Consider the following 16,441-nt stretch of genomic DNA (forward strand, 5'->3'; position numbering starts at 1 on the left):
CATCTTTGCTAAAGATGCACTGGGCTCGGGGAACGTTTACAATCAGAAAAAGAGCACAAGTGTCATTTAATGGTTATGCCTGATGCTCGGAACTGCAGCTGTGTGTATGTGGTTGTCTGACATTGAAACAGAGAACTGGAATTATTGCCAGATAACAGGAGGGCAAGCATACAGATGAGTCAATATTTGTCTTTTAGGAACACCCATAGTCTCCAGTTAGGATCACAGGTCCTGTGTAATCAGTCAGTCCCTGCTTCATCAGTGCAGACACTCACGAACTATTTGTGCTGCTCCTTACCTCTACCCTTATTTGTCTCTTACTGGCAAAGGGAAGCACTTTTATATCCCCACCTCCTTTCCCAGTATGCATTGTTTCCAAGCCTACAACTTCCAAACCACCTTGGTCCTGTGCTGGGACAGTAGCTTGGCTTACAAGGAACATCATTTCCTGTATACCATACTTCTGTGGTTTTGCAGACTACTTAACGAAGACCTGGTCTACACTTCAAAGTGAGGTTGAAGTCAGTAGCCTTGCATCAACCTATTTGTACATGTGACAGGTTTCAGAGTAACAGCCGTGTTAGTCTGTATTCGCAAAAAGAAAAGGAGTACTTGTGGCACCTTAGAGACTAACCAATTTATTTGAGCATAAGCTTTCGTGAGCTACAGCTCACTTCATCGGATGCATACTGTGGAAAGTGTAGAAGATCTTTTATACACACAAAGCATGCTTTGGAGGTATTTTTTCATGCTTTGTGTGTATAAAAGATCTTCTACACTTTCCACAGTATGCATCCGATGAAGTGAGCTGTAGTTCACGAAAGCTTATGCTCAAATAAATTGGTTAGTCTCTAAGGTGCCACAAGTACTCCTTTTCTTTGTACATGTGGTTACATTCCAATTTGTCACTGACCAACATAAGCGCCCCATTAAGGCAACACAGTGAAAGCATCTCCCTGAATGGTGTGGAGCCATGGTCAGCCTACTGAGATCAACCCAAATGTAGACACTGAGTGACCTGTACTGACCCAAACAGTCCTCCAGCAGCTGTCCCACAATGCCCCATTTGCTGTGACAGTGACCACTCTGGTCACAATTTTAAACTCCACTGCCCAGGGGTCACTGGGCCACATCCTTACAGAGCAGTGAGAAACAGCAAGGAAAACCACAGCTTCACGCACACCAGCCACGAGTCTCATACATCAATGTACGTGTAGCTACAATGGATTGCGTTTGTGCATTGAAATGGACAGAAATGCTTGGTGCCTTGCCAATTTTAAAGTTCCACCCTTAACTTGTTAAAAATTTGCATTACATTGCCTGTATTTCTGCAGTCTTTCTGCACTATTTTTCCCACTCAGCAAAGTTCACATTATCTTTATTAGTTCACAACAAAAATTGCAGAATGCATAGCAGTACCCAAAGCAAACAGTACTTGTACACGTACAGCAAGCACCACATAATTCATAAGTTCAAGAAAACACCCACTCACATTTGCACATGTTCAACAACCACTACACAGTTCTTAGCAGCACCCAAAGCTCCAGGTCCGGAGAACACGACTGCAACTGACTGTTACAGTGCTCTTTCAAAGTCTCCCTCAGCCACATAGCTCCACATTGGGCTCTTGTAATGGCCCTTGTATCTAGCTGTTCAAAGTCAGCAGACAGCCACTTCCCCTCTAGCCCCCGACCCTAGCAGCAGTTTTGCCTGACAGATATTATGCAGGACACAACAGGCAGCTATAACCATGGGGATATTTTTCTTACTGAGATCCAATCAAGTGAATAATCACTGCCAGTGTCTGTTCAATCTCCACAAGCACATTCATCCATCATTCTGCACCTGCTGAGCTGTAGTTGGATATTTCTTTGGTGCTGTCCAGGTGGCTGGTGTACAGCTTCATTAGTCAGGGGAGCAAAGGGCAGGCTGGGGCCCCCAGAATCACTACTGGCATTTCAGTATCATCACACGTAATTCACCAATCAGGAAAGAATGTCCCTGCTTGTAGTTTTCTGAACAGTCCAGTGTTCTTGAAGATGCGACTGTCATGCACCTTCTTTGACCAATCCATGTTGATATCGGTGCAATGACCCCGGTGATCCACCAACACTTGCATAACTAAAGAAACAGCCTTTTCTGTCAATGTACACTGGGCAAGGTGGGCTGGTGCCAAAATAGGGATATGCATGCCATCCATCATCCCACCGCAGCTTGGGAATCCCATTGCTGCAGATCCATCCACTGTGTCCTGCACGTTGCCGAGAGTCACAGTCCTGCATGCCAGGAGATGATTAACGGGCCTACACACTTCCATGACAACAGCCCCCACTGTGGATTTTCCAACTGCAAAATGATTTCCCACTGATGGATAGCAGTCTGGCATTGCCATTACCACTCACTTCTCCAGGGTCAATGGAGCTCTCATTCTGGTGTCCCTGTGCTGGAGGTCTGGGGCAAACTCAGCACACAGATCTAGGAATATGGCCTTTCACGTCCAAAAGTTTTGCAGCCACTGCTCGTTGTCCCAATGCAATAGCACCAATCAGTGCTCATTTCTCAGGCTCAGAAGCTGTGCTACATCCTTAGCAGCTGCTCCAGAAAGATGACCAACAACTTTGAATTGTCTTTTAGCAAACTGTCCTCGAACAAATCCTCATGTCCCCATTGTTGTGGTACTTCCTGCAGGTCTGCAAATCCAGGAGAATCATGAGTCCTGTATTTGCAGCATTCATGAAATTAGTGCAGAGCTCTGCAGGCTCTATGTATCTGCCAGATCTGCAAAAGTGCCACGCAGGTTTGTGGGATTTTTTTTTTTAAAAGGCACAAAAATTATGGGATATGGATGGCATGATGGGATGGTGAAAATTGCATGCTGGGAACTTGCCACTAGCTCCCAGCGAGCCCCTGGGCAAGTCATTTCTATCCCACAACACATTGTGAAAATTTCCCAAAAAGCACTGTGCTGGACGGCGGCACGTGGCACACTGGGATACCTACCCATGGTGCACCACAGTTTGCAGCAACACAAGCACACCTGGTGAGCATGCAGCCAGGTAGCTTACGCACATGAGCAATATACAAATTCCTCTGGCTATCTGCCGATGACTCAAGTTTGTAGTTTGGACAAAGCCAAAGTGTCACCATGATTAGCCGCCTCCTGCAGGCTTTTAAAGGAATAAAGCAAAGATCATCAATGTAGTTTTCACTTTGATGGAACCAGGCTCTTTCCCCTCTTGCCACTGGCCTTGAGAGGGAAGGAATATGGCTGGATAAATAAGAACCTTTAGCTCCTGTGGTGCCAGCTAGAGCTTCTGCTGCACCTGTTGCTTAGTTCTAACCAGACGTCCTGCAAGAGGCACAGCACAGAAGGTACAACATAAGAGAAGGGGAGGCTATATGCCCTTCTCGTCCTGGGATGCTCTGGGCACTCGAGGGTGCCCCTGTGTAGCTTAAGCAACCCTGGAGCCCTGTCTAAATTACAGCAGCCTCCCAGGTCTGCCTTATAGGAAGCCATACTGAATGGAATCTCTGCCTCCAGCCCATTTCCTAAGCCAGCCTCGTGAGGGGGTCTTAGAAGGAATAACAAGGAGTAATGGTCTCAGAACAAGGAGTAATGGTCTCAAGTTACAGTGGGGGAAGTTTAGGTTGGATATTAGGAAAAACTTCAATAGGAGGGTGGTGAAGCACTGGAATGGGTTACCTAGAGAGGTGGTGGAGTCTCCTTCCTTAGAGGTTTTTAAGGTCAGGCTTGACAAAGGCCTGGCTGGGATGATTTAGTTGGGGATTGGTCCTGCTTTGAGCAGGGGGTTGGACTAGATGACCTCCTGAGGTCCCTTCCAACCCTGATATTCTATGATTCTAAGGCAGCTTTAAAGCTGTCTTCCATGGTGCCTATACTAGGGGAATCCTCTCCAGCTGGATACAGGGCTTCTAGGGCCCCTTTACACCACTCTGGTCTTTTTAACAGGCATAGAGAGGCTGACGCAGGGTGAGGAGCTCACCCACGGACTGCTTTTTCCCCCAAGCTTCAGGAAGTGTGGGTAATCATTCACCCAGCTTCACCCTTCTAGCAGACAAAGCGCTTTCCCCACCTACACACCTGGGTAGGAATCTGACTGGCAAATGTTGTGCCTGTACTCAAATTTTGACAGTAGCTTTTCTTGAATGTCAGTAAGGCTGTCAGAAGCCAATGCGATATTTTTTCTTCTTTTCGTAAATAATGGGCTGTGAAGGGGTATGCTCAGCACCATCACTGCCTCATGATCGGACAGGGAGGTGGCAGATTGTCTTCCTCCCAGACATCCCCCTTTCAGACTGCTGTATCGCCCTGTGGTGGTCTGTCTTTCCAGAGACGCTGCCCTCCAGGCAGGTCACATATTCAGGAGACATATAAAGAGTCTAGCAATGTAGAAGCTTTTGGGATTAAGTGGAAGGCCTCAAAGCTCCCCATCTTGGGTTACAACTTTGCAGCTCAGACCCCTTTTATCTTCAGGGTCTTCTACCCTGAACTGGGTTCTCCACATCAGGGGTACACCTCTCTAGTTTTCCCTCTTTAGAAGTTGGTAGGGGAGCCCGGGCCCACCTTCTCCACCCGGCTTTGATCCAGGACATAATGGTAGGCAGCTAAGTCCTGCACGCTAGGGTGTTATGCAGCTGTCTCCCTGGGTCACTCCTAACTAACCCCTTCTCCTCTTGCAGGGTAAATAATCTAAAACACAAAAATAAAGTTGTAACCTTCTGAGAGTCACATATCCCTTCTTTATAGGCTTGGCCAGGTCACGACAGCTAGGCCTCAGGCAGCAAGTACTCTTGGGGTGCTCCTTCTCAGGAGCTCACAATGCAGGTCAGCTCACCTCCACTGACTGACTGCTACTGAGCTACTCTGCTCCCCTTTTTAAGATCCTTCTCCAGCCTGTGCCGGCTTTGCAGGTGAGTTGGGGGTGGGGCCATCTGGGCCCAGAGCAGCTCTTTAACCCCTTCCTTTCCCTTGATCACCCTATCACAGATGATCAGGGAAAAATGGTTGTAAAAGGGTAGGTGGAAGTTGACTAATGGTTTTAGTCAGATTAGTTGTGAAATTGTCTTTTCTACCACTGATGACAGTCAACAGAACTATGAACTCCAAAACAAAAAAACAGCCAACTCTCATCTTCTTGGTGGTACAGTAGAAGATGGAAATTTAGCCCTATACAGAGGACTAACACAGGGTCCACACACCAAACAAGTCCTACTCAAATACTACTCAGAAGGATCAAAGAGTTCTTCTGTGGGGGAAGATTTTCAAAGGACAAATGGGAGTTAGATACCCATCTCCCACTGAAAGTCAATGGAAGTGTGACAGAGTGTACTGGCCCCTCACTGGAGCAGAAGGGGTTAAAGCAGCGCTCTCAGCAGCTGAAGCCACGCCCCCTTGACCCTGCTGGCCATGCTCCAACTGCTGCAGCAGTATAAAAGGGAGCTGCATAGCTCAGTCTGGGTGGTCTGCTGAGGAGGAAGGACATTTGGTAGGGGTGCCTGTCCAGGAGCCATTACTGCCCTTACCTGCTGAAGAGCTTGAGACCTGGACCAGAGGCCTGCCTCTATCAGAACCCCAGGGAGCATCCACTACTGAGGAGCCTGGAGGCCCTGATACCCTATGAACTGCTGCTGCAGGTAAGCCGGTAGGAAGTGACCCAGGGAGGGTAAGGGAGTGGTACCTCTCCCCCTTGTGAGGTCAGTGTGTTTCAGTGGGATTCCCTGCTGACCCAGTGGCAGACTGTTCTGCTGCTGTTAGGGCCCTGGGTCAGGGCATGGTGGAGTCAAGTGGGCCTGGGCCCACCTACTAGGCTGCTACACCCCTGGTGATGGATGCCAGACACTAGGCTACCCTATGCTGCCTCTGAGGGTGGCAGTATTGACTCTGGCTGCTAGGCCACCCTACCCTGCCTCCAAGGGTGATTATATTGACTCTGGCCATTGGGCCAGGCTACCCTATAGTCAAGGGCAGCCCTCTGGACTCTGGCCATTGGGCTATGCTTCCCTGCAGACAAGGACAGCCCTATGGATTCTGGCCATTGGACTGTGCAGCCCAGTAGCTGAGCACAACTATATTGACTTAACTGCTGGGCTACCATGCACGTACCTCACCCCAGGGTGATGGGGGGTACTGGCCCCGTGACAGGAAGTAAGGCAAATAACTCTCACTCCCTTCTCTGAAAATGCTCATCAGGATGCAAATGTCTTGGGCTGGCCCTCTGCACAAGGCTGAATTTCACCCTAAGTAGATTGGAGAATGGTTTTATGAACTGTAGTATTTAAATTTATGAAGCTACTGTGTTTTAGATTGAATTGTTTTCTGTCTACACTATCGCCTTCCACTTGAGATCTCTGCTTATCAGCTAGATGGAGCTAAATTACTATTGTTATATCACATTTTGCCCATATTTTATGATTTGTTTGATTTATGTTCTTTGCCTATGTTCTCCTTGGAAAATTAATTTTAAAAGTAATGTATAACCTACCCACACATGACAGAGATTATCCCAGGCAAGGTCAGTGAATACAAGTAATTTTATTTCAAAAACATATCTGAGAAGAATTAAAATGTACACATGTATTAATGGTTTATAACAGTCTAATATATTCCTTCATTTATTCAAATCAGAGTTTACATTCTGGGATTATAATATAATTAGGGACTCCAATGTTTGGTGTACATTTTTTTGGTACTTAATACAAGTTGCCCATTCAGGGTTTAAATATTTCTTGCTCTTAAATGAATAACAAAATCTATTTAACCAGTCAATTCTTGTATCACAAAGGGACAACAGGGTTTGAAATTAATATTACAACATGATTCAGCTAGGTACAGTGGGCCCAATTCTTGTATCCGTTGCAACAGTGAGACTCTGGGGTCAATGACATTGCATTATATTCATGCAAATATTTGTAAAAATGGGCTCTTACTATTACCCCGTGATTGGTTTGTTCAGAACAACACCATCTGTTGGGAAGTTGAAGTTAATGGAATTCCACAGTGCTTAGCTGGTGTAAAGAAGAAGAATTGAGCTCTCTGTCCTTCTGAGAAGGAGACTTTGGCCTGGTCTACACTACAAGTTTAGGTCGAATTTAGCAGCGTTACCTCAATTTAACCCTGCACCCGTCCACATGACGAAGCCCTTTTTTCGACTTAAAGGGCTCTTAAAATCGATTTCTTTACTCCACCCCCGATGAGGGGATTAGTGCCGAAATCGGCCTTGCCAGGTCGAATTTGGGGTACAGTGGACGCAATTTGACGGTATTGGCCTCTGGGAGCTATCCCAGGGTGCTCAATTGTCACCGCTCTGGACAGTGCTCTCAACTCAGATGCACTGGCCAGGTAGACAGGAAAAGGCCCGCGAACTTCTGAATCTCATTTCCTGTTTGGCCAGCGTGGCAAGCTCACCTTGGTCACCATGCAGAGCCCATCAGCACAGGAAACCATGCAGTCCCAGAATCGCCAAAGAGCTCCAGCATGGACCGAATGGGAGGTACAAGATCTGATCGCTGTATAGGAAGATGAATCCATGCTGGCAGAACTCTGTTCGAAAAGACAAAATGCCAAAATACTTGAAAAAATCTCCAGTGGCATGAAGGACAGAGGCTATAACCCTCAGCAGTGCCGTGTGAAAATTAAGGCGCTCAGGCAAGCCTACCAAAAAACCAGAGGCAAATGGCCACTCTGGTTCTGAGCCCCAGACATGCCGCTTCTATGATGAGCTACATGCCATTCTAGGGGGTGCAGCCACCAGTACCTCAACCCTGTGCTTTGACTCTGTCCAAGGTGTGGGAGGCAACACGGAAGCAGGTTTTGGGGGTGAGGAAGATAGCTCACAGCAAGGAAGCGGGGAAACCGGTTTCCCCAACAGCCAGGAACTGTTTCTCACCCTGGATCTGCAGACAGTACCCCCCGAACCCACCCAAGGCAGGCTCCGAGACCATGAAGGCGGAGAAGGGACCTCTGGTGAGTGTACCTTTGTAAATATTATACATGGTTTAAAAGCAAGCGTGTTTAATTATTAATTTGCCCTGGCATTAGCAGCCAGTACAGCTACTGGAAAAGTCTGTTAACGTGATGGGGATGGAGTGGAAATCCTCCAGGGACATCTCCATAAAGCTCTCCTGGATGTACTCCCAAAGCCTTTGCAAAAAGTTTCTGGGGAGGGCAGCCTTCTTCCGTCCTCCATGGTAGGACACTTTACCATGCCAGGCCAGGAGCACTTAGTCAGGAATCATTGCAGAACAAAGCATTGCAGTGTATGGTCCCGGCGTTTGCTGGCATTCAAACAACATCCGTTCTTTATCTCTGTTACCCTCAGGAGAGTAAAATCATTCATGGTCACCTGGTTGAAATAGGGCGGTTTTAGTAAGTGAACATTCAGAGGTGCCCGTTCCTGCTGGGCTGTTTGCCTGTAGCTGAACAGAAATCTTCCCCGCTGTTAGCCACGCGGTGGGGGGAGGGGTGAAGCCATCATCCCAGAGAATTGGGGGGGGAGGGTTAGTTGGGTTTCTGCTGCACATGAACCTGGAAACTGCAGCCCCTCCTTTTAAACTGCCAACCCATTTTAAATGGCCAATCCAATGGCTACTTCGTATGGGAAATGCGGGTGCTGCTGTTTGAAACCATTCCCCCATGTTATGAAGGTTAAAGAAGCCAAAAGACTGTGGCTTACCATGGCTGCCTGCAAGCCGAATTCTGCTGCCCAGCCCTGCATGAGTGATCTCTCACACCAAACCGGCATAAGAGGCAAAATGCGACCTTGTAATGAAAGCACATGTGCTATGTAATGTTAACAGCAATGAAACCATGAAAGACTGTACCCATTGTTCTATAAAATGTCTCTTTAACTACCACTCTCCCTTTTTTTTCTCCACCAGCTGCATATGTTTCTCCTTCCCAGAGGCTAGCGAAGATTAGAAGGCAAAAAAAACGCACTTGCGATGGAATGTTCTCTGACCTCATGCTGTCCTCCCGCACTGATAGAGCACAGCAAAATACATGGAGGCAGACAATCTCAGAGTGCAGGAAAACACAATATGACTGAACGGGAGAGGTGGCGGGCTGAAGATGGCGTCAGCTTGCTGAAAGAAGGCAGGAGTCAATGCTCAGGCTGCTGGAGGATTAAACTGATATGCTCCAGCGTATGGCTGAGCTGCAGGAAAGACAGCAGGACCACAGACCACCGCTACAGCCCCTGTGTAACCAACCACCCTCCTCCCCAAGTTCCATGGCCTCCTCACCCAGACGCCCAAGAACAAGGTGTGGGGGCCTCCGACCACCCAGCCACTCCACCCCAGAGGATTGCCCAAGCAACAGAAGGCTGGCATTCAATAACTTTTAAAGTGCTGTGTGACCTTGTCCTTCCCTCCTCCACCATCCCACCCGGTGCTTCCCTCCTCCACCACCCCTCCCGGGCTACCTTGGCAGTTATCCCCCTATTTGTGTGATGAATAAATAAAGAATTCATGAATGTGAAGCAATAATGACTTTATTGCCTCTGCAAGCGATGATCGAAGGGGGAGGGGAGGGTGCTTAGCTTACAGGGAAGTAGAGTGAACCCGGGTGGGGGGGGGTTCCATCAAGGAGGAACAAACAGAACTTTCACACCGTAGCCTGGCCAGTCATGAAACTGGTTTTCAAAGCTTCTCTGAAGCGCACCGCGCCCTCCTGTGCTCTTCTAACAGCCCTGGTGTCTGGCTGCGCGTAATCAGTGGCCAGGCGATTTGCCTCAACCTCTCACCCCGCCATAAACGTCTCCCCCTTACTCTCACAGATATTGTGGCGCGCACAGCAAGCAGTAATAACAATGGAAATATTGGTTTTGCTGAGGTCTAAATGACTCAGTAAACTGCGCCATTGTGCTTTTAAATGCCCAAATGCACATTCAACCACCGTTCTGCACTTGTTCAGCCGGTAGTTGAACAGCTCCTGACTACTGTCCAGGGTGCCTGTGTACGGCTTCATGAGCCACGGCATTAAGCGGTAGGCTGGGTCCCGAAGGATAACTACAGGCATTTCAACATTCCCAATGGTTATTTTCTGGTATGGAAAGTAAATCCCTTGCTGCAGCTGTTGAAACAGACCAGAGTTCCTGAAGATGCGAGCATCATCCACCTTTCCCAGCCATTCCACGTTGATGTTAGTGAAAAGTCCCTTGTGATCCACCAGTGCTTGCAGCACCATTGAAAAGTACCCCTTTCAGTTTATGTACTCGCTGCCTTGGTGCTCCGGTGCTAAGATAGAGATCACAGTAGCCCACACAGTAGATTTGCCCATTCCAAATTGATTCCCGACTGACCAGTAACTGTCTGGCGTTGCAAACTTCCACCGGACTATCGTCTCTCGCCTCTCAACTGTGAGGGCTGCTCTCATCTTGGTATGCTTGCACTTCAGGGCAGGGGAAAGCAAGTCACAAAGTTCCATGAAAGTGCCCTTACGCATGCGAAAGTTTTGCAGCCACTGGGAATCGTCCCAGATCCGCAATACTATGCGGTTCCACCAGTCTGTGCTTGTTTCCCAAGCCCAGAATCAGCGTTCCACACCATGAACCTGCCCCATTGACACTATGATGTGCACATTGCAGGGGCCCATACTTTGTGAGAAGTCTTTGTCCATGTCCTCATCACTCTCGTCACCGCGCTGCAGTTGCCTCCTCGCCTGGTTTCGCTTTTGTTGCAGGTTATGGTTCTGCATATCCTGCTGGATAATGCATGTGGTGTTTATAGTGCTCATAATTACTGTGGTGATCTGAGCGGGCTCCAAGTTCCCAGTGCTATGGCATCTGCGCTGAAAAAAGGTGCAAAACGATTGTCTGCCGTTGCTCTGATGGAGGGAGGGGCGACTGACAACATGGCTTACAGGGAATTAAAATCAACAAAGGGGGTGGCTTTGCATCAAGGAGAAACAGAATGGCCCCCTCAAGGACAGAACTCAAAACCGGTTTAGCAGGTCGTTGATTTCAAGGAGGGGGGAGGAAGGGGGGAGAAAATGAATACAAATGAATATAAAACAAATCTGGTCTATTTCTTGTTTTGATCCACTTCATCTATCTTTATACATCTTAGGCTAGCAGCAGACAGTGCAGTATGACTGCTAGCCATTGTCATCTCCTGGGTGCTCAGCAGAAGACGGTGCAGCAGGAGACGGTGCTAGCCATCATCGTCTCCTGGCTGCTTGGAAGAAGATGGTGCAGTACAACTGCCGGCAGGACTGAATCTCCATGAGACGAAACTTAAAAAGGGAAATGACCTGGCTGAGTCACTCCCATGTTTGCCCAGGCGCCCCTGACCGACCTCCCTGAGGTTGGCTAAAAGAGCACCCAGGAGTACGACAACGATGGCTACCAGTCATACTGTACCGTCTGCTACCAAAAGGCAATGAGCTGCTGGTGTGTAGCAATGCAGTACCACATCTGCCAGCACCCAGGAGACATACGGTGACAGTGAGCTGAGCGTCTGCACAGGTAACCCAGGAAAAAAGGCTTGAAACAATTGTTTGCCGTTGCTTTCGTGGAGGAAGGGAGGGAAGGGGGGGCCTGACAATATGTACCCAGAACTACCTACGACAATGTTTTTGCCCCATCAGGCATTGGGATTTCAACCCAAAATTCAAATGGGCGGCGGAGACTGTGGGAACTGTGGGATAGCTACCCATAGTGCAACACTCCAGATGTCGACGGTTGCCTCGGTACTGTGGACACACTCCGCTGACTAAATGCACTTAGAGCATTTGTGTGGGGACACACACAATCGACTGTATAAAAACGCTTTCTAAAAACCTACTGCTATAAATTCAACCTAACTTCGTAGTGTAGACACACCCTTTGAGTTTTATTTCTTGTAAACGAAGGAACAAATCCTGCAGGCCTCGTTTAGGCACCACTGTTTAGTTCCCAGTCCTGCTGCCGCTGAAGTCACTGGCAAAACTCTCATTGACTTCAATGACTGCAGGATCAGGCCCTCATTGAAGTCCCATTATATCAGTAATTCCAAGCAATGGGCCTGATTCTGAAGTCACACTAGCATAAAGCAAAACTATCTCCATTACCGTCACTATAGTGTAAAACCAGCATAAGCAAGAGGAGAATCAGACACATTGTTTTTTTAGTTTTAATTATAAACTAGGTTATGAGCTTAATTACACTGGTGTAAATTTCGATTAATGCCATTAAAACAATAAACTCAGTGGAATCACTACATATTTATGCCAGTGTTACTGAGATCAGCACTGAATGTGTGTCTTCACTAGTCATAAAGCAATCAGCTCATAACAAACAGTAATGGGATTTGTAGCCATTGTAATGTACCAGGGTGTGAAACAAATACCTCTCAATGACTAACATTACAAAAAGGGACCACATTCTGTTCTAGCCCTTAATAAGGCCCCAATCCTGCCAAGACATAGGGCTTGTCTACACTTACAGTGCTGTACCGGTGCAATTGTGCCACTGTAGTGCTGAGTGAAGACGCCACCTATGCCACCAGGAGAGCTTCTCCCATCGGTATAGTTACTCCATTTCCCCAAGAGGTGGTAGCTATGTCGACGGAAGAAGCCCTCTCGTTGATATAGTGCTGTCTACACTGGGAGTTCGGTCAGTATAACTGTGTCACAGTTATACCGACTAAGTTTGTAGTGTAGACCAGGGCTTAGGCTCTGCCAAGACTTAGGTCTGGTCTACATTACTGACTTATATCATAACTACGTCATTTGGGTGTAAAAAATCCACACCCCTGGGCAATGTAATTATACTCACCTAGCCCCGGGTGTAGACACTGCTAGGTTGTGGGAGAGCTTCTCCCATCAACATAGCTACTGCCTCTCAGGGAGGTGGATTAACTACACCAACAGGCGAGCTCTCTCCCATCGGCATACAGCATTTTCATTAAAGCGCTACAGAGCCAGAGATTGCTGACATTTTTCTTTCAAACTTTATTTTTCTTATGGAAAATTGGTTTTTCAACTAAATGGATTATTTTGAAAAAAAATATTCTTTTTTCAGATTTTAATTAATAACTGAAAATGGCCAAAACCAAAAAAAGTTTTGGGGTTTTTTGGGGTGGGGGAGTCTTTGAATTTTTATAGGTTTTCATTACAAAAATAACTTGATAAAATGAGATTTTTTTTGCCAAAATTGTTCATAAAATACAATATCATATCCCAACTAGCTTTAATCATATACATCTCCAGCAGTGTTCCCTCTAATTTTTCCAACACACGTGTGGAATGAATTTTGTTATGTATACCAATATGGAGTGATGCGTGACACATCACCTCCATATTGGTGCACCTAAAAAAATGCATGTGGCAGAGGTGGGGCCGAGGGATTTGGAGTGTGGGAGGGGGCTCAGGGCTGGGGCAGAGGGTTGGGGTGTGGGGGTGAGGGCTCCGGCTGGGGGCACAGGCTCTGAGTGGGGCCAGGGACAAGGGGCTCAGGGCTGGGGCAGACTGTTGAGGGGGATGTGGGCTCTGGCTGCGGGCTCTGGGGTGGGGCTGGCGATGAGGGGTTTGAGGTGCAGGCTGCCCTGGGGCTACGGCGGGGAGAAAGGCCTCCCCCCAGCTCGCTCTGCCCACAGCAGCACCTGGGCTGGGGAGGTATAAGCACCTCTCCCCCATCCGTGGCAGGTCCGGGCCGGAGGAGGGGTGCCTCTCTCCTGGCTGCGGCAGGACAGGGTTGGGGCTCGGTTGGGGAGGGGCACCTCTCCCTGCCGTACCGTGAGCGCCTGCACGGCGTTTAATAGGCTGCTGCACAGCCATGCAGCTTAGAGGGAATTTAAGATCTCCAGCCACTATCAACACCAGCGGGTGTCCTCATGGAGTTTTTTGGACCCCACCTCTGGGATTTTCCTTGGAAGTGGAGAATCCAGCCCACTGTTTTCAGATAGGAAACAAAGGATAGGAATAAATGGTCAGTTTTCACAATGGAGAGAGGTAAATAATGAGGTCCCCCAAGGATCTCTACTGGGACCAGTGCTATTCAACATATTCATAAATGATCTGGGAAAGAGGGTGAACAGTAAGATGGCTCAAGTTGCAGACAATACAAAATTATTCAAAATAGTTAAGTCCAAAGCTGACTTTGAAAAGTTACTAAACTGGGTGACTGGGCAACAAAATGGCAGATGAAATTCAGTGTTGATAAGTGCAAAGTAATGCACATTGGAAAAAATAATCCCAACTATAAATACAAAATGAGGGGTCTAAATCAGCTGTTACCACTTAAGAAACAGACGTTGATGTCATCATAGGTAGTTTTCTGAAAACACTGACTCAGTCTGCAGTAGCAGTCAAAAAAGCTAACAGAACATTCAGAACCATTAGGAAAGGGATAGATAATAAAACACAAAATATCATAATGCTTCTGTATACATCCTTAGTGCATCCACACCTTGAATATTGTGCAGTTCTGGTCACCCAATCTCAAAGAAAACATATTCGAATTGGAAAAGGGGCAGAGAAGGGCAACAAAAATGATTAGGGCTATGGAACTGCTCCCAGATGAGGAGAGATTGAAAAGGCCGGGACTGTTCCATGTAGAAAAAGTAGAGAATTAAGGGGAGAGATATGATAGAGGTGTGGAGAAAGTGAATAGGAAAGTGTTATTTACTACTTCACGTAACAAGAACTAGCGATCACCTGGTGAAATTAATAGGCAGTAGGTTTAAAACAAACAAAAAGTACTTCTTCACATAACACACAGTCAGGGACACAACCCCATGCCCTGTGTCTCCCTAAATCTCCAACTGCCAAAAGCTGGGACTGGATGACAGGAGCTGGATCACTCAGAAATGCCCTGTTCTGTTCATTGCGTCTGAAGTATCTGGCCACAATCAGAGAGGCAGGAGACACTGGGCTAGATGGACTATTGGTCTGATGAAGTGAGCTGTAGCTCACGAAAGCTTATGCTCTAATAAATTTTTTGGTCTGACCCAGTATGGCAGTTCTTATGTTCTCATGTGTTTTAAAGAACCGTGGAGAGAGATGAGAGAAAGGTCCAATAGAAAGCAAGTTCAGTGCCACGGAGGGCTCTGCAGCTAAATGGTGTTCAAACACTAGCTAGCAAATCACAGAAGACGACAGTATTCACATAACACGACCATGCACCTTTACCCAGTGACACTCGTAACACAGAAAAATGAATATCATCCCTGGCTGTCTATTTTGTTAAGAATGAAGCAAGCTTGCTAGTTCTGCTAACCCTGTTCTGCCTGTGGAGCAATCACTTGGTATAGCTAACTAATTGCTCCACTAATCTTGCTGATTAAAACCCTTTTTTACTGCTGTTTAACACAGGCCGTATTTGAAAGTATGACAAGATCAGGTATTAGCCACAGTGAATATCAGCCTTTGCAGGAAACCAGGCCTGACTTCTCTTTCTCTTCTCTTTCAGCCCATCTTAATCCAGACCCAACTCAACATTTACCTGAAATCCTTGGACATTTAGCCATGCTCAGTTTCTGTCCCTTCAAATCCAACACCAAGCCCAGATAATTTTCAATTTCAAATGATCATTAATCATAGCATAAGTTAATATGCTGCCACATGGGAGGAAAACAAAGAAACAAAGTTTTATCCTGCAGCCAAACCACCTCTAGTGGTGACCTGGTCTCATAATTAAAGCAGAGTCAGACTTGGTCAGTGCTTGGATGGGAGAAAACCTTGATAGTACAAGAAGATGAGATTCAATTGATGTTACTCTTTCCCTGAAGCAACTTGGTGGCAAAGGTGGTTTTATGCTGGCTTTGCAATTCCCTGGTCCTGGAGCTAACTGAAGAACAAAGTTGGAACTGTCTGAAAGACATTCTAGTTTATGCTCAGTGGCCCCAAAGGGTTGTACTGTTGACTTAATATCACTGGGATGTTAGGACACCATGAACACAAGTCCATTTTCCCAGAAATGCCACCAATGCAGGGGGCAGGAAGAGAGGGTGTAGAAGACTCTATGGTACCTCTGCTCCACACAGGGAATCCCCAGACACTAGAAGGGGATCTGGCTGCTCTGTGCCACTATAATGGCCCCTCATACGCACATTCCCAACATGCAAGTAAATTATAATGCATAGTGAAGTTCCACAAACTGTAAATTGACTTTTTGCCTAAGTTACTGGAAAGCCCGATTTTTTTGGTTGCACAGCTCTGATCACATATGTATGTTCCTCCAAAAGAGACAGCAGGCCAAGGGCTTTTCCACACTGAGACACTAATGGGTTGCCAGGTGTCAAGTTTTCAACTGGAACACCCAGTTGAAAAGGGACTATCCCCCTCCCGGTGAAAATGAACGAGTGAGGGAGGATGGGGGAGAGTGAGTGATGGTGGGAGGGAGGATGGAGTGAGCGGGGCAGGGCCTCGGAGAAGGGGCGGGGCAAGGGTGTTGGGTCTGTTCCCAGAAATTCACCTTGATTATAAGGCCAGAGGGACCCTTAT

Source organism: Eretmochelys imbricata, chromosome 2 (assembly GCF_965152235.1).
Source record: "Eretmochelys imbricata isolate rEreImb1 chromosome 2, rEreImb1.hap1, whole genome shotgun sequence".
Taxonomy (NCBI): Eukaryota; Metazoa; Chordata; order Testudines; family Cheloniidae; genus Eretmochelys; species Eretmochelys imbricata.